Raw genomic sequence first — 21,498 nt, forward strand, 5'->3', positions numbered from 1 at the left:
CTTGGCAATCTTTGGTAACCTTATTTACTGTGGCAATCTTTGGCAGTAGGGTACTGCTTTGGCACTTGATTTCGTCTATTTGGGATGGACCTAAGGAAATGGCACTTGGAAAGGGAGTGGCATAAACAAAATGTAAGTGACTAAGGTGTTTTGACACTCATTAAAATGGGTGTCACTCCCCAGATAGAAGCCAGGTACCTACTCTTATATTCCACCACACCTTTTCCTGCCAGTGACCAGAGATAGGTTACCAGTTGTTCTGACTAATCTTCAGAAATGCAGGGGAGCAGAGGCTGAGTTGACCTACTTTGCAATATACCTTCCACAGTGTTACTGGAGGCAGTGGTCATGCAGCCTGATCGCTGTTCTGCTTTGGATTGAAGGCTAGACTGGGAGCTGACTTGAGGATGGTTCTTAAAGAATAGACTCATGGCTGCCCACCAGAAGCAAGGGGGATGGGAAACTAATGCTGGGAAAAATGCAAATTGTTGGAGCTTATATCAGTTGTGCTGAGTCAATTTTTTTTTGTAATTTTTAAATTTTATTTGTTCCAATTAGTTGTACATGACAATAGAATGCATTTATACATTTTGATAGATCATACATAGAGTGTAATCTCTCATTTTTCTGATTATACATATTGCAGGATCACATTGATCAGGCAGTCATACATGTACCTGAAGTAATAATGTCTGTTTCATTCTACTATCATTCCTTTCTCCATACCCCTCCCCTGCCCTTCACTCCCCTCTACCTAATATAAAGTAACTCTATTTTCCCCTGTCCCCACGACTTATGGTGAATTAGCTTCTGCATATCAGAGAAAACATTCGGCCTTTGGTTTTATGAGTTTGGCTTATTTCACTTAGCATGATATTCTCTAGTTCCGTACATTTACCAGCAAATGACAGAGTTCCATTCTTCTTTAAAGCTAAGTAATATTCCATCATATATATATATATACACATATATATTTACATATACGTATATATATACACACACACACACATATATATATATATATATATATATATATATATATATATATATATATAAAATCACATTTTCTTTATCCATTCATCTGTTGAAGGGCATCTAGGTTGGTTCCACAGTTAAGCTATTGTGACTTGAGCTACTGGAAACATTGATGTGGCTGTGTCACTGTAGCATGTTGATTTTAAGTCCTTTGGGTATAAACCAAGGAGTGGGATAACTGGGTCAAGTGGTGGTTCCATTCCAAATTTTCTGGGGATTATCCATACTGCTTTCCATAATGGTTGCACCAATTTGCATTCCCACCAGCAATGTATGAGTGTACCTTTTTCCCCACATCCTGGCCAACATTTATTATTGCTTGTATTCTTGATAATTGCCATTCTGATTGGAGTGAGATGAAATCTTAGTTTCCATTGCATTTCTCTAATTGCTAGAGATGTTGAACATTTTTTCAAATATTTATTGATCGATTGTATTTCTTCTTCTGTGAAGTGTCTGTTCAGTTCCTTAACCCATTTACTGATTGGGTTATTTGTGGGTTTTTTGGTGTTAAGTTTTTGAGTTTTTTTATTTATCTTAGAGATTAATCCTTTATCTGAGGTGCATGTGGTAAAGATTTCCTCCCAATCTGTAGGCTCTCTCTTCACATTTTTGATTGCTTCTTTTGCTGAGAAGCTTTTTAGTTTGAGTCCATTCCATTTATTGATTCTTGATTTAACTTCTTGTGCTTTAGAGGTCTTATTAAGGAAGTCAGGTCCTAAGCTGACATGGTGAAGATTTGGGCCTACTTCTTCTTCTAGTCAGAATGTATTTTAAAAATAAAGTTAAATTTAGAATAACTTTAGGTCTACAGAAAAGATGCGATGATAGTTTATGCCCTGTTTCCCCTGTTATTAACATTTTACATTAATGTGGTATATTTGCCACAACTATTGAACAAATATTGATAACTTTATTGTTAATTAAAGCATATACTTTGTTCAGATTTCCTTAGTTTTTACCTAATGTGCCTTTTCTATTCCAGGATTCCATTTGGGATGCCACATTACATATAGTCATCATGTCTCCTTGGGCCGCTCTTGGTTGTGACAGTTGTTGGAACTGAGGTAGTTTCTGTCATTTCCCCATGGTATTATTTTTTTCCTCCCTTCTCACATGTATTATTTGGAAAGAAACTGCTAAGTACAACCTATGCTTAAAGAATGGGAAGCTTGACCTCTCCCCTTTGGAGGCAGAATATTTAAATTATTTAGAATTCTGCATAGGAAATTTGTCTACTTTCTACCATTTAGTTTATTTATTTTGGTACTGGGAATTGAACTGAGGTGCTTTACCACTGAGCTACATCCCCAGTTCGTTCGTTCGTTCGTTCCTTCCTTCCTTCCTTCCTTTGTTCCTTCCTTCCTTCCTTCTTCCTTCCTTCCTTTCTTCCTTTTTAAATTTTTTTTTAGTTGTTGATAGACACAATACCTTTATTTCTTTATTTTTATGTGCTATTAAACCCAGTGCTTCATATGTGCCAAGCAAGCTCTCTACCTCTGAGCTACAGCCCCAGTTCCCCAGTTCTTTTTATTTTTTAGTTTTGGGACAGGGTCTTGCTAAGTTGCTTAGACCTTGCTAAGTGGCTAAGGCTGGCTTTGAATTTGTGATCCTCCTGCTTCAGCCTCCAAAGCTGCTGGAATTATAAGTGTGTGCCACTGCACCTGCCTTCCACCATTTGTTTGATTATGTATTATACCAGTATAGACTCATGGACATTTATTTTATACTTTGTGTTATAATCTAGTACTGAAATTATTCTAGCTTTAGCCATGGGGAACTTTTTTGGATGACCTTGGTGACATTTGATATGTCTCCATCATTTGTGTTTTGTAATACTTCATTACTTTCTAGCTTTTTTTTTTTTTAATTTATTTATTTTATTTTATTTTACTTTTGTTACTAGGGATTGAACCTGAGGTCATTTAACCACTGAACCACATCCCCAGCCCTTTTTATATTTTATTTAGAGCCCATCTTACTAAGTTGCTGAGGCTGTTTTTTTTTTTTTTTTTTTTTTTTTTATTGTAAACAAATGGGATACATGTTGTTTCTCTGTTTATACATGGAGTAAAGGTTGAGGCTGGTTTTGAAGTCACAATCCTCCTGCCTCAGCCTCCCAAGCCACTAGCACTTATTTTTCATTTACTGGTACTTTTCTGTTGTTGGTGGTTATGGGGATGGAACCCAGGGCCTAGAGAGCTACACCTCTAGTGACATGCTTTCCCAGGCACACTACACTTACAGTTATCAACTGTCAGGGACCAAGAAGTTCTCATTCTGAGAACATTCTGACCTTTACAATAAGCAGCAGCGCCCCTCCCCCCCCTCCTGGCTGATAATTCTGACAGTATGGCGCCTATGGCGCCCACGGCTTCTCTCCCGGGACTACACTTTCCCGCCGGCGCGAACTTCACCTTCCCGCCAGCGCGAATTTGCACCCTATCAGGAACCCAGCAGAAGAACACAACCAACCAGGCTGCACCTCGTCATACCCCTCATTCCCTCAGCATAAATACCCGTGAGAACAATAAAAATTTGCAGCTTGATCAGAATTCCTGTCTTGCTGCCTCTCCCTGCGTCTCTTGTCTCTTCATTCCTTCTCTCTTAGGTTTGCCGTCCTCCTTGATGTCCTGCGGGTCGGGACAGTTGGCGCCCAACGTGGGGCTCGAGCCTTTGTTTGAGAAGCAAACGCTGCCCTCTGGGGAAGCCTTGGCCAAGCGGGATTCGGGATCACCTCGGTAAACGCGACCGGGAGTCAGATCCAGGAGGAGAGTGAGGCCAGCGCAAGGTGAGTGACGCACCATGGGACAAGCAGTTTCGTCACATGATTTGTTTCTGACGGGTCTCAAGGAGGCCCTCAAGACTCGGGGAGCGCGTGTTAAGAAAAAGGATTTAAGATCATTCTTTTCATACATAGAGGATTTGTGTCCTTGGTTTCCCCTCGAGGGGTCAATTGATGGTAAAAGGTGGCTCAGAGTAGGAGACTGCCTCAAAGATTATTATGAGACTTTTGGTCCTCAAAAGGTGCCTGTCACTGCCTTTTCTTATTGGAATTTAATTAATGAGATTCTTAAAAGCTCACCCTTTGACAGTGGTACTTTAAAACTTGTAAAGATTGGGGAGCAGGCAATGCAATCCACCTCTCGCCCCCCATCGGCATGCCCTTCGGTTAGTATTCAAATGCCCCCTACTCAGCCTTCTCAGGACCCTGGGACCCTCCCAGACCCCGGGAACCTCCCAGACCCCACCTTACCAAAAAAGTCCCCTAAAAGTCCCCCTAAGATTTATCCGGTTTTAAATCCCCATGATGAGTTGACCCCAGAGGATGAGGCTACCCTGGAGGAGGCAGCGGCTCGATACCATTCTCCAGACCTGCCACCTCTTAAAAATCCACCTCCCTCTTATATATCCCCTGCCTTTTGTGCTCCGGCCCCTCAGGGACCTACTGCCCCCCCAGGCATTTTTTCCCCACTTCCCTTGCCTAATTTAACCCCTTTACGCGAGTCTCTCCAACATAGGCGGGAACAAATCCAACTTTTAAAAGAACTAAAAGCCCTTGATGCCGAGCTTCGCTCACTGGCCTTGGGCACGGAATTAACACAAACTGACCCAAGACCCCTCAATACTCGTAAGGTGAAGCCACGTGGTCAGCCTGTTCTTGCCTTTCCAGTCACTCGCAGTCAAGCAGATCAGCCCGCACAGACTGAGGCAGAGAATTTAAAAGGAAGTCAGGAAGAGGAATCAGGGGAGGAACAAGAGGTAGAACCAGAGAGAGAACAAGAGGAGGACCAGGAATCAGGGGATGAGGAGGAGCCCACCTCTGGACAGAGTGGAGCCCTTGGTTCTTATAAAAGGCTGAGCCTCCGCTTTCTTGAAAGACTTAAAAAGGCTTGTACACAGTATGGCCCCACTGCACCTTATACACTGGCCTTGCTAGAGAACCATAGTACACAGTGGCTCACCCCTAATGATTGGAAATTTTTGGCCCGAGCCACCCTCAGTGCGGGTGACTTCCTGTTGTGGAACGCAGACTTTAGGGAATACTGTCGGGAAACTGCCCAAAAAAATTCAACCAAGGCTTCCTCTAAATCCTGGACCTATGTTAAACTAGTGGGTAATGCGCCATTTGATACTAACCCTAAACAGGCACGCTTTCCTACTGAGCTCCTAGCACAGGTTCAAACTGCCGGTTTGCATGCTTGGAGACAGCTCCCTCAAAAGGGCTCGGCCACCACCTCCCTAGCAAAAATTCGTCAGGGTCCTGACGAGCCTTACAGTGACTTTGTTGCCCGGCTTAATCTAACTGCGGAGCGCTTACTTGGACCAAGTGAAAACGAGAGCTCCTTTGTAAAATATCTTGCCTTTGAAAATGCCAACCCAATATGTCAAGATGTTCTTCGGCCCCACAAAGATAAAGGGGACCTTTCTGACTTCATTAGGCTGTGTGCCGGGGTAGGAACAGCCCATGCCATGGGTCTCGCCATTGGTGCCGCCTTCACCAAGGCCCTTCACCACCCTGGCCCACGTACTTGCTTTACTTGCAAACAACCTGGCCATTTTGCGCGAGACTGCCCAACAGGGAAACTGGGTCAAGGACCCATATCTCCTCAAACAGGGACTAAACCACCTCCGCTCACCCTTTGCCCTAAATGTGGTAAAGGTCGCCACTGGGCCAAGGAGTGTAGATCCAAGACCAATGCCCTTGGACAGCCTATTCCCTCTAACTTCTCAGGAAACTCCTCTCGGGGCCAGCCCCTGGCCCCGACCACCCCCAGAGCAAACCCAGGGGCAATAAGGTTTGTTCCCTCTCAGACTCCCAACCCAATCCAGGCTCCCTGTCCTTCTCCACAATCACCTCCCTCCAACGTGCTACCCCAGGCAGCGCAGGATTGGACCTCTGCGCCTCCACCGATACAATATTAGACTCTATGCAAGGACCTCAAATAATACCCACTGGGGTTGTAGGCCCCCCTCCACCTCATATGTGTGCTCTTATTCTTGGGAGAGCTTCTACCACCTTACAAGGTGTTCAGGTCTTCCCTGGCATCATTGATGATGATTACACTGGAGAAATTAAAATACTGGCCACAGCTGTTAACGGAGTAGCTGCCATCCCTGCAGGAACAAAAATTGCACAATTAATACTCCTTCCCCTCAATTCAGGAAATTCACCAGGAAACACAGCCTCTTTAGGTTCCTCTGATGTGTATTGGGTCCAACCTATCTCCCACAAAAGACCCACTCTTACCTTATTTATTGAAGGAAAGAAATTCCAAGGGATCCTAGATACTGGTGCGGACGCCACAGTTATTTCTCAAAAATATTGGCCATCAGAATGGCCCCTCACCTCATCACTAACTGACCTTGAAGGAATAGGGCAGTCAAGAAACCCCTTAGTTAGCTCCAGGGTGCTTAATTGGACTGACACAAAAGATAACACAGGGAATAAAGGAACCGTTACCCCCTTCGTTGTTCCTGATCTCCCTGTCAATCTTTGGGGACAAGACATTCTAAGCCAAATGAAAGTTATTCTTGCTAGTCCCGACTCTTTAGTCACTCATCAAATGCTTCGTATGGGCTTTATCCCTGGTACAGGCCTTGGGAGGCTAGGACAAGGACAGGTTGAGCCTGTACAGCCCATACAAAAAACAGACAAATTTGGACTTGGGTATGTGGATTTTTAGTGTCGGTCCCTGACCTTCCTGTACCCCATGCAGACAAAATTATTTGGGAAACTCAAACTCCTGTGTGGGTGGATCAGTGGCCCCTTACCCAAGAAAAATTAGAGGCTGCCTCCATGTTAGTACAGGAACAGTTGACAGCCGGCCATGTGGAACCCTCAACCTCACCCTGGAATACTCCTATTTTTGTTATTAAGAAGAAATCAGGCAAATGGCGCCTTTTACAGGATTTGCGCACTATCAATAAGGTTATGCGCCCGATGGGGGCATTACAGCCAGGCATCCCTACACCGGTAGCTATTCCTAGGGACTATTATAAAATGGTCATCGACTTAAAAGATTGCTTTTTTACTATTCCTTTACATCCTGAGGACAGACCCTATTTTGCTTTCAGCCTCCCCCGCATCAATTTTCAGGGCCCTATGCAAAGATTTCAATGGAAGGTCCTTCCCCAGGGTATGGCTAACAGCCCTAGTCTTTGCCAAAAATATGTTGCTCAAGCAGTAGACCCTGTGAGAGAGCGGTGGCCACAAGTTTATATATTACATTATATGGATGATTTGTTAATTGCTGCACCTAATACCTATGATCTTAACAATTGTTATTTGGATCTCTATAAAACCCTTACTGCCTTGGGACTTCAGATAGCCCCTGATAAGGTTCAAACACAGGACCCCTACACCTACTTGGGCCTCAAACTTCAAATTAATCAAATTCAAATCCCTAATATACAATTGCGTGTGGACCATCTCCACACTCTTAACGATTTCCAAAAACTACTAGGGGATATCCAATGGCTAAGACCATATTTAAAACTACCCACCTATGTGCTTTTGCCTCTTAATGATATTTTAAGGGGAGATTCTGACCCTTCTTCTCCTCGAGAGCTTACTCCCGAGGCATGGCAAGCATTAATTCAAGTCACAGAAGCCATCACTCAACAATTTGTTACACAAATATCTTATAACCTTCCTTTGGTTTTGGTTATATTACACACCCCTCATACACCCACGGGACTATTCTGGCAGCGGGATCCACATTTTAAAAATAAGGGTTGCCCCTTGCTTTGGGTTCATTTGCCCGCCACATCCTCTAAAGTTATTGCTGTCTATCCTGCTCAGGTAGTTTCTATCATATCCAGACAATTGATTTCTGACGTACAGATACTCTCAAGCACCATACAAGATCTTCAAGATCAGGTGGATTCCTTAGCGGAAGTGGTCCTACAAAATAGGAGAGGTTTAGACCTTCTAACTGCTGAACAGGGAGGCATTTGTCTGGCTTTGCAGGAAAAATGCTGTTTCTATGCCAACAAGTCAGGAATTGTTAAGGACAAGATCAAACAGCTGCAGGAAGACTTAGAAAAATGCTGACAAGCACTGGCTGATAATCCACTATGGACTGGATTCAGTGGACTCCTTCCCTATCTCCTTCCCTTCCTAGGTCACCTCCTTTGCTTGCTGCTTATTGTATCTATAGGTCCTTTGATATTCAACAAGATCATGGCTTTTCTTAAAGCTCAAATTGAGGCTATACAGGCGAAACCTATTCAGGTTCATTACCATCGACTGGAGATGATGGATCGCGATGGTGATCTTAAAAGACCATCACCCCTGTGAGCTGAACTGGACAGCCAATGACGGGTAAGATTCGTGAGAGCTCATACCAACCTAAGACAGGAAATGAGGGCCAGAGCCTCATTATCCAATGACGGGTAAGGATGTTGCTCTGCCACGGACAACCTAAGACAGGCGCAGTTCCCGAGGGATTGTCACTCCAGCCCTATACCTGTTCAGGCAAGCTGTGCCCCCGTCTCGCCACATAACCTCTATCACCCCCTTAAAATATGGCTATCGAAAAATGGTCAATAATTTTATATAAGAAAGGGGGAATCAACAGGGTAGAGTTTCCTGTCTTTGAGATACTAAGTCCTGTGAGAACCTTATTAAAACCGAGAGTTTCCCCCTACTTCTCTTGATGTTCTGATTTACTAATTCAGGGTCAGTTCTGAATCTGGATTTTATAACAAGTAGACCCTCCCTCCTGTGGTTTTGCTTTCCACAATTTGTTACCCTCAATCAATGCCTGAAAAGTTTAAATGGGAAATTCCAGGAGTAAACAATGTATGTTTTAAATAACTTTATTATAGCTGGGCGAGGTGGCACATGCCTGTAATCCCAGTGGTCCAGGAGGATGAGGTAGGAGAATCGAGAGTTCAAAGCCAGACTCAGCAAATTAGAGAGACCCTAGGCAACTCAGAGAGACCCTGTCTCTAAATAAAATACAAAATAGGGTTGGATGTGCCTAGTGCCCCCAAGTTCAATCCCTGGTATGCCCCCAAATAAATAAATAACTTTATTATAATATATTATTATACTTTCTGCTTTATTAATGTTTTAATATCTTACTGTGCTAATTAATAAACTTTATCAAAGCTGACTACATAGTGAAAAAAACATAGTGTACGTAGGGTTCAGGAGTATTCATAGTTTCAGGTATTCCTGGAAGTCTTGGAATGTGTCTCTTGTGGACAAGGGGAGACTATTGTGTTTTTTACAATCAGGCATGTTTGGTAAATGAGACCTTAAGGTCCTTCTGAGTAAGGCTTAGTTTAGAATGAGTTCCAAGTAAGTTCTCAAATGCACTATCATATTTGGTCTTCATTATTAAAATATGAAGTAGGATACCAATAAAATAAAATATGAAGTAGGAAAACCAGAGCCAGTAGTGCTCACCTGTAATCCCATTGACTTGGGAGGCCAAGGCAGGAGGATTGTGATTTTGAGGACAGCCTGGGCAACTGGCAACTTAGTAAGGCACGATTCCCCACGTCTCAAAATACCAAAATATAAAAGGGCCGGGAATGTAACTAAGTGGTAGAATGCTCATAGGTTCAATCCCTAGTAATGAAAAAAAAAAAAAAAATGGGAAAAGCATTTTATAGATGAGCAGAAAGAAACTCCATTAATAAAGAAGGCATCCCTAAGATCACATGGTTAGCTACACCACCATACCATGGTCAATAGGCAATAGGAAGAGGAGAAAAACAACACAGAATCTCTTGTGTTTTAGGATTTGAAATAGCATTATTAAGTAAAATAGCTAAAAAGACAGGATATCAGGGTTGGGGGTGTGGCTCAGTGGTAGAGTGCTTGCCTAACATGTGTGAGGCACTGGGTTTGAACCTCAGCACGAGATAAGAATAAATAAATAAAATAAGGTATTGTGTCCATCTACAACTAAAAAAAAAAAATAGAAAAAATAAGACAGGATATCTGTCTGCTGATAAAACTAATTTTTGGCAATGAAGATTTATAATCTAGCATAGTAAAAGTGACCTACACAAGCAAGCCACGGTTCTCAGAAGCTTTCCTTCTAGCACATGTGCTAACTTCAGTTTATTTTTTGAGCAGCTAGGTTCCCAGTATAGCCTGATCTCTTAATTTCTTTGTAACTGACTTCTTTTTAAAAAATTGAATATAGGGCTGGGGATATAGCTCAGTTGGTAGAGTGTTTGCCTGGTAAGTCCAAGGCCCTGAGTTCAATTCTCAGCATCGCAAAAAAAAAAAAAAAAATTGAATATAAATCTATATGATTGTCTATCGGCTGCCATAACAAATGACCACAAATCGACTGACTTCAAACAACAGAAATGTATCATCATGCGGGGCCGAAGGCTGGAAGTCCAAGATGAAGGTGCAACCCTTCTTCCAAAACCTCTGGAAGAGAATCTGCCTGACTTCCTCCAGCTTCTGCTCGTACCAGGTATTCCTTGGTTTGTGACAGCATAACACTAATCTCTGCTCCACCTTAACAAAGCCACCTTCCCTGTGTCTGTGTCTTTGTGTCTTCAGATGAACTTTTCCTCTTCTTACAAGAACTTGAGTCAGATTGGATTAGGGGCCCATTCTACTTCAAAATGATGCCATCTCAACTATTTATATCTATAATGATCCTATTGTTATCATTGGGGTGTCCAGTTGGGGTCCAGGTCTTCTTTGATGTCCTGAACAAAGAATTGAGCAAAACATGCAGAAATAACAGGTAAAGTACAAATTTTTATTTATTTATTTATTTATTTTTGGTACCAGGGATTGAACCCAAAGGCACTTAACCACTGAGCCACATCCCCAGCCCTTTTTTATATTTTATTTAGAGACAGGGTCTCACTGAGTTGCTTAGGGCCTCACTAAATTGCTGAGGCTGGCTTTGAACTCGCAATCTTCCTGCCTCAACCTTCAGAGCTGTTGGGAGTACAGGCAGGCACCACTGTGCCCTGCTTAAAGTACAGATTTATTGAAGGTGGAGGTGAAAGTAGCTCTCTGTAAGGTAGAGTGGAGTGGGCCGAGCGAGATAGGCTCAAGGTCCAAGGTCTGGAAGTTCTTGTCTTACATGCTGGGCTGCGAGGTGTTCTCTTCCCTCTACAGACCTGACTGAATACCTTACCCCACTTGCTCCCATTGGTTATTTTAGAATACTGAAACTATAGCAGGAGTTATTATGGATGGTAAGTCCGTAGTGGCGGGAGTTGTCATAGTAATGGGACTTATTGTAAACAAGGACATGGCGACTCCTCTCCCTGTCTTGTCCTCCGATGGCATTTTTCTTGTACCTTGCCTTTGCCATGTTGACCTCCTTGAACTCCTACCTAATGCAATTTCAAATAAGATCACATTCTGAGGTCCTGGGGGCTAGGACTTCAGCCTTTCTCTTGGGGAGATATATTTCAACCCCAAACAAATTTACTCGCAGTAAGTTAGCCCTTTTAAAGTGTACCAGTAAAAAAAAAAAAAAAAAAAGTCTACCATTCACCTTTCCTGCTTCTATTGCAAGAATTAAGACAGTTCTCAGCAAGTAGACTGTCAACATTCCAGAAAATGTCGACACCACCCTGAAGGGACAGTTATTGTGAAGGACTCCAGAGGAAACTCTTAAGGGACTTCAGTCACATTATTGTGGAACTTAGTTTCCTTGACAGGAAAAAGGAGAGGCTCTAGGTTGATAGGGGCTGGGGAAATAGAAAGGAACTGGCTACCATTCACACTGCTTGGAGTCACAGAACACAGTCAAGGGTGTTTCACAAGGTCTGTGTGTGCTCACTAACCCACGTAAGTTGTTATTCAGGAGCCTGGGCCTCTTGTTGAATTCTGAAATTCCATGGGTGAAAAATATATCTGCAAGGTTTGGATGAGGCCAGGTGTTGCTCATTAGGATCTCAAGTCCAGTAAGGTGAGCCACTCCTTAAAAGAAATGACACTGGACTTGTTTTGGATTCAGCTGCTTTGATTCAGCAAGTCATAACAGTTAACAACAAGAATATCAGAGAAATTTGGGATAGTATCTGTCTCTGAAAAAGGTTGATGAATAAGATCTAAGTCAGCTTTGGGGATGCAGCTCCGTGGTAGAGTACTTGTCCGAGCATGCGTGAGACCGTGGTGTTCCATGCCCAGCATTGAAAAAAAGAAAAAAACAAAAACAAACTAATTGTCCAGCTATACAAACAAGATCCTGGATTATAAGTGCAGCTTGTGATACTTCAATGAGTCAATAAAAGACCTCCATTAAAAAAAAACAAAACTAAAGTGTACTATTTAGTAGCTTTTGTTATACTCATAAAATTGTGCAATCAGCACCATTTAATCCAGTATATTTTCCTTCATTCCAAAAGGAAACCTTATATTTATTAGCAGTTACTCCCCTTTTCTCCCTTCTAACCCTTAGCAAATCTATTTTTTTTTTTCCTGCAGCACTGGGGATTGAACCCAGGCTCTAGTGCTTGAGAGGTAAGCACTTTACCATCTAAGCCATATCCCCAGCCCGCAGATCTATTTTCTGTCTGTATGGATTAGTTTATTCATAGATTTATTTATTCATAGATTTATTTCATGTAAATGGACATTTAATATAAGTTGAATCATATAATAAGAAGCCTTTTTTCTTCTTGGTGCTGGGACTCAAACTTAGGGTCTCATGTATATTAGACAAGTTCTACCACTGAGCTACATGCTAAGCCCTTTCTAAAATTTTCTGAGACAGATCTCCCTAAGTTGCTGGTCTTGAATTTGTAATCCTCCTACCTCAGCCTCCAGAGTCACTGGGATTATATGTATGACCACCACATCCAGTTTATATATTCATCAGTCAATGAATATTTGAATTGTTTCTACATCTTGGCTATTATGAATAATGCTACTATAAATATGCATGTGTAATTTTTTGTGAATGCTTTTATTTCTTTCATACCTAGGGGTGGAATTGCTGAATCATGTAATAATTTTGTTTAACTTTTAACTTTTTGAAAAACTGTTTTCCAAAAGCACAATTAAATTCTCACCAGCAATGTGCAAAGGTTCTGATTTCTCCACATCCTCCCCAATACTTGTGGTTCTTTTTTCTTTTGGCATGGTATTGGGGTTCAAACCCAGGGGTAATTGCCTTTTCTTTTTCTTTTTTGAAAACTTTATAAATATTAGCCAGGTATGGTAACCCAGGACTGTAATCCCAGCAGCTCAGGAAGGTGAGGCAAGAGGATCGAGAGTTCAAAGCCAGCCTCAGCAATTTAGCAAGACCCTAGGCAACTTAGTAAGATCCTGCCTCAAAATCAAATAAAAAGATAAAATGGGCTGGGGATGTGACTCAGTGGTTAAACGCCTCTGGGTTCAATCTTGGTACTCCCCACAAAGACAACATTTTATAAATATTATCACCATTTTTTTGGTGTGTGTCAATTTACACCTTCAAGATCACATAATTAGAAGCAAACAGTGAATGATCGCCTAAATTGTACCATGCCCATTTCATGCAGATTCCTCTCTGGTCAGCTATTCTTTTCACTGCTTCCTTTCTGTGCTGTGACGGGTTGGAGGATGCTGCCTGGTTCCTCTCCAATACCTTCTGATCCTCCACAATTCATCTACATTTTTTTTTGTCACATCCAAAGTCATAAAGGTTTACATCTGTTTTCCTCTGTGAGTTTTGAAACAACTTGGTTGAAATATGCTTGAGTAAATGAACATAAATGGTGTAGGTAACAAGAAATATTGCTGTTTTCATTGCAATGCTGAGCTGGGATTTTAGAGCATTCTAGTTTTGGGGATGATGGTCCCCCAAAAGATATATCCAAGTTCTAGGACGTTAATGTGATTTTATTTTGAAAAAAGTTCATTGCAGATGTAACTAAATTAAGGATCTTGAGATAAGATCATCCTGAATTATTCAAGAGTCATACAGAAGCCAGGTGTGGTGGAGCAGGCTGTAATCCCAGCTACTCAGGAAACTGAGGCAGGTACATCCTAAGTTTGAGGCAGCCTGGGCAACTTTGTGAGAACCTGTCTCAAAATTTAAAAAGGGCTGGGGATGCAGCTCAGTGGTAGAGCACCCCTAGGTTCAATCCTCAGTATGAGCGGGGGCATAAGTCACATAGAAGAGAGACAGATGAGGAAGGCTATGTGGAGGCAGAGACTGATTATGCAGCCACAAGCCAAGAAACACTAAGGACACTAGAAACTGGATGTGGCAAGAAAGGATTCTTCCCTAGACCCTTTGGAGGGAGTATGGCCCTTGATTTCAGACTTCTGGTCTCCAGAACAGTGGGAAAATAAAATATTGTTTTATGGCACTGAAGTGTGTTTAAGTACTTTAGGAAACTAATATAGGCACTTAAATGATTAAAGAAGAATATGGAGGGGCACGGTGGCACATCCTTGTAATCTCAGTGGCAGGAAGCTGAAGCAGGAGGATTGCAAATTCAAGGCCAATCTCAGAAATTAAACAAGGCCCTAAGCAATTTAGTGAAACCCTATGTCAAAATAAAAAATAAAAAGAGCTGGGGATGTGGCTCAGTAGTTAAGTGCGCCTGGGTTCAGTCCCTGGTACTTAGTGAGATCCCTTTACTCCCTTCACTCAGTGAGATATGCTAGACAGATCATCAGGGAAGAACAATGGAAACTTTCAATCTTTTAAAGTATAATGAACACCTGTAATTCCAGTGGCTAGGGAGGCTGAGGCAGGAGGATCTCAAGTTCAAAGCCAGCCTCAGCAATTTAGCAAGGCCCTAAGCAACTCAGAGACCCTGTTTCTAAATAAAATATAAAAAAGGCTGGGGATACGGTTCAGTGGTTAAGTGCCCCACTGATCCTCTTATGCTTTGAATATAACCCTTGCTGCTCTGCCACTGCAACTTATTTTTTAAATGGACATGTTTCTTTCTCTTTCTCTCTCCCTGTAAGGGATCTCTCCCTGTAAGGGATCCCATGGAAACCATGCCAGACATGGGAAATCACATAAGGGACTTTATTAAGCAAACAGAGTGTCTCCCTGCAGGGTAAGAGAGAAAATGAGAGGAAAAGAAAGAAAATGAGAAAGGGCGCACACTAGAGAGAGTGTGAAAAACAGGAGGATAGAGAAAGTGAGGAGGACAGACAAAAGGATGAGAAAAGATGGCGGGGTAGCTACAGTAAAGCAATTGAATTCTGCCGGGCTAACAGGGGACCAACATCGGAGAAGGATACTTGCAAGCTGACTGATGAACCAATAGCTAGCTAGGATGTTCACAGATTGACAAGTGGTTGGGAGGTGGGGAAAATGGCTGCAACAGAAAGGGTGGGGGAGCAGCTTTGTACATTACATTCCCCCATTTCTGTTTTTATAAGAAAATCTTTTGCTCTCCAGTTCTTTCCAAAGCCTTCTCTCTCCTTCTTGCTTAAGTGACTGGGGCTGGTTCTGCAGGTGAGATGTAAAAAGCCCATTCTCCTTCCAGACTTCCAAAGGCAGATGGTTTTCATGGACTTCATTTCCTTGATTTGACTGATTCCCTATTTCTACACTAACTGCCTGTCCCCAATTCTGACTTCATTCACCCCTCTAATTCTAGGAACTCCTTCATTGCTGTAGGGAAAGGGGTGATGACCGATCTGGCTTCTTCGAGCTGGAAGGGGGCAGCGTGGGGCAAGCAGTTTGGAGTTCCCTTTTTAGAAATCGGGTCAATTGAGGGGTCCATGGTAGAAGTCAGGTTGGGGAAGAGCAGGTTGTAAAGGCATCTGGGGATGGGTGCTTCTATGAGAGAAGAACAAAAAGACATGAGTGCTGAAATGAGACTGATACAATATAAATGTTGCAGAATCTGGAACATGCCAATGAATATCATAAAGATGACAGAAGTCAATAATTCCTCACCAGTAGGTGGAAGAACTGAGAAGTTGTTCCCATAACAAGGCCTAGAAAAGGCTGGAGAGGACAAGGCCTTTATTTGGGAACTTTAACATTATCCAGGTTATCAGGAATGTAAACAACATTTAGTAGAGATCTCTATACTTCTGTTACTAGCAAACATAGATTAAGCCTACCTGTGTCTGTAGGTTTTAAACTGACTAAAACTTCTGACTCTGGCAGTTTCTCTTGATAGTTATCAGGCACATTTGCCTAAGAATCTCTTTTGTAGCTTTTAGTCTTTATTCTAGTGGGATAACACAAGTGTACATCTTCAGTTACATTTAAGTATTATTTCTTTTAAATGCCCAAAAATGGCTATATTTTGGTTTTAACTGTTTTGCTAGGTGTTTAAGATCAAGTTGGTCAAAGTGACCTGTTCCTGTCTGTTAAAGAGTCAGCTGAGTTCCCACAGGGGTCACTCATAGAGAACTTAAGAGCAGCTTCTTAGCTCCATTAGTGCCATTGGTTAGGCAGGGTCTCCTTAATGAGGTGGCTTCCCTTGAAAGCACCAGGGATGTCTCCCTTTTTCCTTGACCCTCCTCTGTGGCAGATGCACTGAGTGACTTTTCCTCTAGTGGCCTCATCAATCTCCTTGATCAGGAGGTTGTGTGACCCAGAGTTGCAAACCTCCTTAGAGAAGTCCTCTTGTTCCCTGGGTTCAGGCTGACTTTGAGGGCAAGACCCAAATATGGACTTTTCTTGACCTCTGTATTTAATCTCAATCTCTAAGTTTGATCTTAACCATCAAGCAAGTCAGTCTCACCAGTCATAAAGTAAGAGTACTGGGCTTTAGCTTCAATGTCTATAACTTTACAGTTATTTACCACCTTTTATCTAATTGGGGTCTACATTATCTGTCCTATAGATGATGGCTTTCAAGTTAATCTATGGTGTACTTCTGCAAAATATCAGGCAACAGTTAGAGTTTACAAGGAAATAAAAAATGGGATCACCAACAGTAAAACATTCAGTTTGTGCAATAGCTATCTTGAATTTTGGCTGAGTTATTCATTATATCCCCTGGTTGAAATCATAGTAATCTTTACAACAAACATCAAACTTTTGAACACAACTTTAAATGAGTTAAAGTCTGGCTTACTTTGGAGCCATTCTAACGTGCAGCAGGGTTGTGAGGCAGAGCCTTATCTCAGGTAAGGTGGGACTTCCTCTTTTGCCATGACCAGCATGACCAAATTCTCAAGTTCAGTGAGGGGCAAAGGAGTATAAACACAGATTTTGAAGATTAAGCCAAGATCAGATGGAACTCTGTTCTCTGATGGAAATGCAGATCTAAAGAGTTATGTCAGCAATCTTTATATATGTATGTAAGCATTATTCTTTGTTTACAGGAAAGTTACAGAGACTAGAACATTAACATAACTTTTTTCAGAGCTGCAAAGTGCAATGTTAGGAGCTCTGTGTAGCTCTTAAGGAAGTCCAACTGTTCAAAGTTACTGTAAGGTGGGCAGGAACCAGAGAAGGGAGCTGATGAAACACTGGTTATCTAGCAAAAGAATTCCTTCCTGCCCAAGAGCTGTGTGCCTGAGATCAATGTACTGCCACAGCAGTTAGGCACCTTGTGCCCCTGCACAGGAGCACTCCCAGGCACCAGGCATGCCACAACCATGAGGTCATCAGAGACCCCAATCTCAGTCACTGTTGTGACATTTTTGCTACTGCACATTACACTCTTTCTTAAATGTTATTTTAAGATGTTTATATAAAGAACTCAAAAAACTCTACACAAAGAATACAAATAACCCAATCAACAAATGGGCTAAGGATATGAACAGACACTTCACAGAAGAAGATGTACAAGCAAATTAGAATGGCGATTATCAAGAATACAAGCAACAGGGCTGGGGAGATAGCTCAGTTGGTAGAGTGCTCACCTCGCAAGCACAAGGCCCTGGGTTCGATCCCCAGCACCGCAAAAAAAAAAAAAAAAAAAGAATACAAGCAACAATAGGTGTTGGCGAGGATGTGGGGAAAAAGGTACACACATTGCTGGTGGGGCTGCAGATTAGTGCAGCCACTCTGGAAAGCAGTGTGGAGATTCCTTAGAAAACTTGGAATGGACCTACCATTTGACCCAGCTATCCCACTCCTAGGCCTATACCCAAAGGACTTAAAATCAGCATACTACAGAGATACAGCCACATCAATGTTCATAGCTGCTCAATTCACAATAGCCAGACTGTGGAACCAACCAAGATGCCCTTCAATTGATGAATGGATAAAGAAAATGTGGTTCATATATATATATATATATATATATATATATATATATATATATATATATATACACAATGGAATATTACTTAGCTATAAAGAATAATAAAATTATGGCATTTGCAGGCAAATGGATGAAATTGGAGAGTATCATGTTAAATGAGATAAGCCAATCTCAAAAATCAAAAAGACAAATGATCTCACGATAAGCAGATGATGACACATAATAGGGGGTGGGAGGGGGGCAAAAATGGAGGAAGGAGGGACTGTATAGAGGGAAAAGAGAGGTGGGAGGGGTGGGGAGGAAGGAAAAAAATAACGGAATGAATCAAACATCATTACTCTATGTAAATGTATGAATATGCAAATGGTATGCTGTTATTCCATGTACAAACAGAAACAATATGTATCCCATTTGTTTACAATAAAAATAAATTAAAAAAAAGATGTTTACATATATTGACTCCTGAGTCTATATGAACATTAGTTAACACAATTTAACATTATATCTAAAACATGAATTAAAGAAAGGCTGAGAGAGCTTTTAAGTTTCCTTTTGTGTGGCAAAGTGGCAAAATGCTTTCATGTTTAACCTTTAAACAAATCATGCTCTCAGTAACGTTTACAAATACATTTAACAATTTTTACATATACCCTATTGATGACAGGTCCTATAATAGAACATTAAATGATAGGTTTACCATTACAGACAAGTTTAATTTGGAGAATAGCAGCTTGATAAATTTTTATATAATTTATATAAGCTTTAAAGGCTTATATACCTGGAAAATATGAATTTAATATACAAAGAATAATGTTTTTAAGTATGTTACTCCATGGAATAACTTTGTAAATTAATTAGATGTCTCTAACAAACACGTTTGAGTAATCCCATACATATCAACTCTAATTCACTCATCTTATTGTAAAAAAAAAAGGATATCAGACAAGTGTAAAAAAAACCAAGATATCAGACAAGTGTACCAACAGTATTTGCCGTCTCTTTCCTGTGGAAGAAAAGTCCTAGAAGAATTGATGTTAGACATTTTATAAACATCAACATTTAATGAGTTTGACCACCTAGAGACTTGTGAGTTAATTTTAAAGACATTTTGCTTCTATTAGTTTACCCAATTTAAATTGAACCTTTTTAAATCACGTGAATTAAAAATATTTGGATCCATTTTTAAAATTTTAATTTTTATGTGTGCTTATATTTAACACAAAAGTAAAGGCCTTGTAATATTTATCTCCATTGCAATGTAACAGATGTCGAAAAATAACTCTAGAGTTGGATAAAAAGAACTGATCAAAAATCATTAACCTAGGTATGTAGGATCAAAATTGTGAGCTCAAAAATACAGCATTTAAGAAAAACAAAAGTCCTAGAATAAAAATGATAATGGTCATTAGTTAAAGCATGAGAAAATGAGAAAGAGAGAAGAGATGAAAGGGAGAAAAGTATTCTGAGTTGTAGCCTAGGAGAAATTTAAAATGGACACTTTTTTTTCCCTGGGTTTGAGACTGGTCTCCCACTGCACCTTCCTCCATTTACATTTCAATGTAAGCCTTGACTGAGATCTGGATCTGAAAGGGGCTAAAATGTTCTAGCAGAAACTTGATGCTTAGGTCCTTTTAACCCTTTTTCCTGGTTAGTAATTAATTTAGGTTTGGACGTGGAAAATTGTCAAACAATTATCTCCCACTACTTGTGGGAAACGGGGCTGCTTATATTACATGGGGGAGCAGGGGAAGATGGAGAAGCAGGGTCTGGAGGCGCTTGAGCCTGCAGGAAGAGCCAAGAAGCAAGAAAGAAGAGACTTGAAGATAAGGAATCCCTTTCCATCTGCCCGCTCGCTCACAGAATCTGTGTGCCATTACACAAACGGATTTTGATGGCTTTAAGTTGGGGGTCAAGGCGAAGGGTTCCCAGGGTTGAATCTGCCAGATTGGAGGACCCAGATTCCATGGTGGGGACTGATACAGCCAAGTCTGTGGCCAGGACGTCCCGAGGCCAGAGTACTGGGCTGGAGATGAGGGGCAGCACATTGATTGTGTCGTCACACAAGCACCAATGTGTGTGCCAGGCACAAGCGGAGAAGGGCTTGAGGACCTGATATCAGGGTTTTTTAGTACGAGTGTGTGAGCGCGAGATGAGCCTCAACCCTGAGAGAATCTCCACCATAAAATCAGGAATCCACCCGGCAGATAAGACTGACTATAGGGGCAGCCGTAACTATAAAAGTTGTGGCTGGGGGTGTCCCTACCCCTCAGCCGCCTCGAGGGTATAAATCGGCCTAGGGGAAGCGGCCTAGAGGACTCACCAACCTGAAATCCGGTGATGAATGCAGAGCAGAGCGTCTGGGCAGAATGGAAGGTGGAGCCATGCCTGGGGGCACTGGGGCGTCAGATGGGGTTCCACTCGCTTAAGAGACAGTGGAAGATCCCATCCCCAGTCACGGCACCAATGTAAGGAATCCCACGAAAACCACGCCAGACATGGGAAATCACATAAGGGACTTTATTAAGCAAACAGAGTGTCTCCCTGCAGTGTAAGAGAGAAAATGAGAGGAAAAGAAAGAAAATGAGAAAGGGTGCGCGCTAGAGAGAGTGTGAAAGCCAGGAGGATAGAGAAAGTGAGGAGGAGAGACAGAAGGATGAGAAAAGATGGCAGGTAGCTACAGTAAAGCAATTGAATTCTGCTGGGCTAACAGGGGACCAATATCGGAGAAGGATACTTGCAAGCTGACTGATGAACCAATAGCTAGCTAGGATGTTCACAGATTGAAGAGTGGTTGGGAGGCAGGGAAAATGGCTGCACCGGAAAGGTCAGGGGGAGCAGCTTTGCACATTACACTCCCCATCCCTAATCTCAGGGGAAGCAGGATTAACTTCCCTCCCCATCCTAGGCAGTTATCTGTACACACTCACCATAGGAACCAAGTAATCCAGACTTTGGGGATGGTACCAGAAGATCTCAGAAATGACTATCTCCCAAATTAACAAGTCAATTACAACTCCAGACAGAGAACAGGTGGAATGTAGCCTTTGAGTCACCTCTTTAAAAGTCCCCTGTTCCTGATAATGGGCAGAGTCATATCCTCTGGGACGGGAGTGCCCTGTGTTCCTCCTTTGCTAGCAAAGCAATACAACTTCTTTTTCTTTTTCTCAAAACATTGTCCTTGTTATTGAATTGGCATTGGGGACAAGGACCGAGCTTTAGGCAACAGGTTTAATTCCCAGTATCAAAATAAATTAATAAATAAATATAGAATGAACTTTCCTAAATTGTTTAGGCATGCATTTACTCAGTGACAGGTTCTAGGGTGATTTTGGA

General features: G+C 41.7%; 1 long non-coding RNA gene across 2 annotated transcripts in view; it reads left to right on the forward strand.

Annotated features, from left to right (window-relative positions):
• Positions 1-3,772: 3,772 nt before the first annotated feature.
• The window catches only part of LOC124976035 (uncharacterized), a 45,775-nt gene continuing 28,049 nt past the window's right edge, over positions 3,773-21,498 (forward strand). Inside the window, exon 1 of one of the 2 annotated variants that reach the window (XR_007106970.1) lies at positions 3,773-3,826. This is a non-coding gene — a long non-coding RNA (uncharacterized LOC124976035). Of the gene's footprint in view, positions 3,827-9,634; positions 10,485-21,498 lie in introns of those variants that run through there. The other variant, XR_007106969.1, reaches the window with a different exon arrangement.

This window comes from Sciurus carolinensis, chromosome 2, assembly GCF_902686445.1.
Source record: "Sciurus carolinensis chromosome 2, mSciCar1.2, whole genome shotgun sequence".
Lineage (NCBI taxonomy): Eukaryota > Metazoa > Chordata > Mammalia > Rodentia > Sciuridae > Sciurus > Sciurus carolinensis.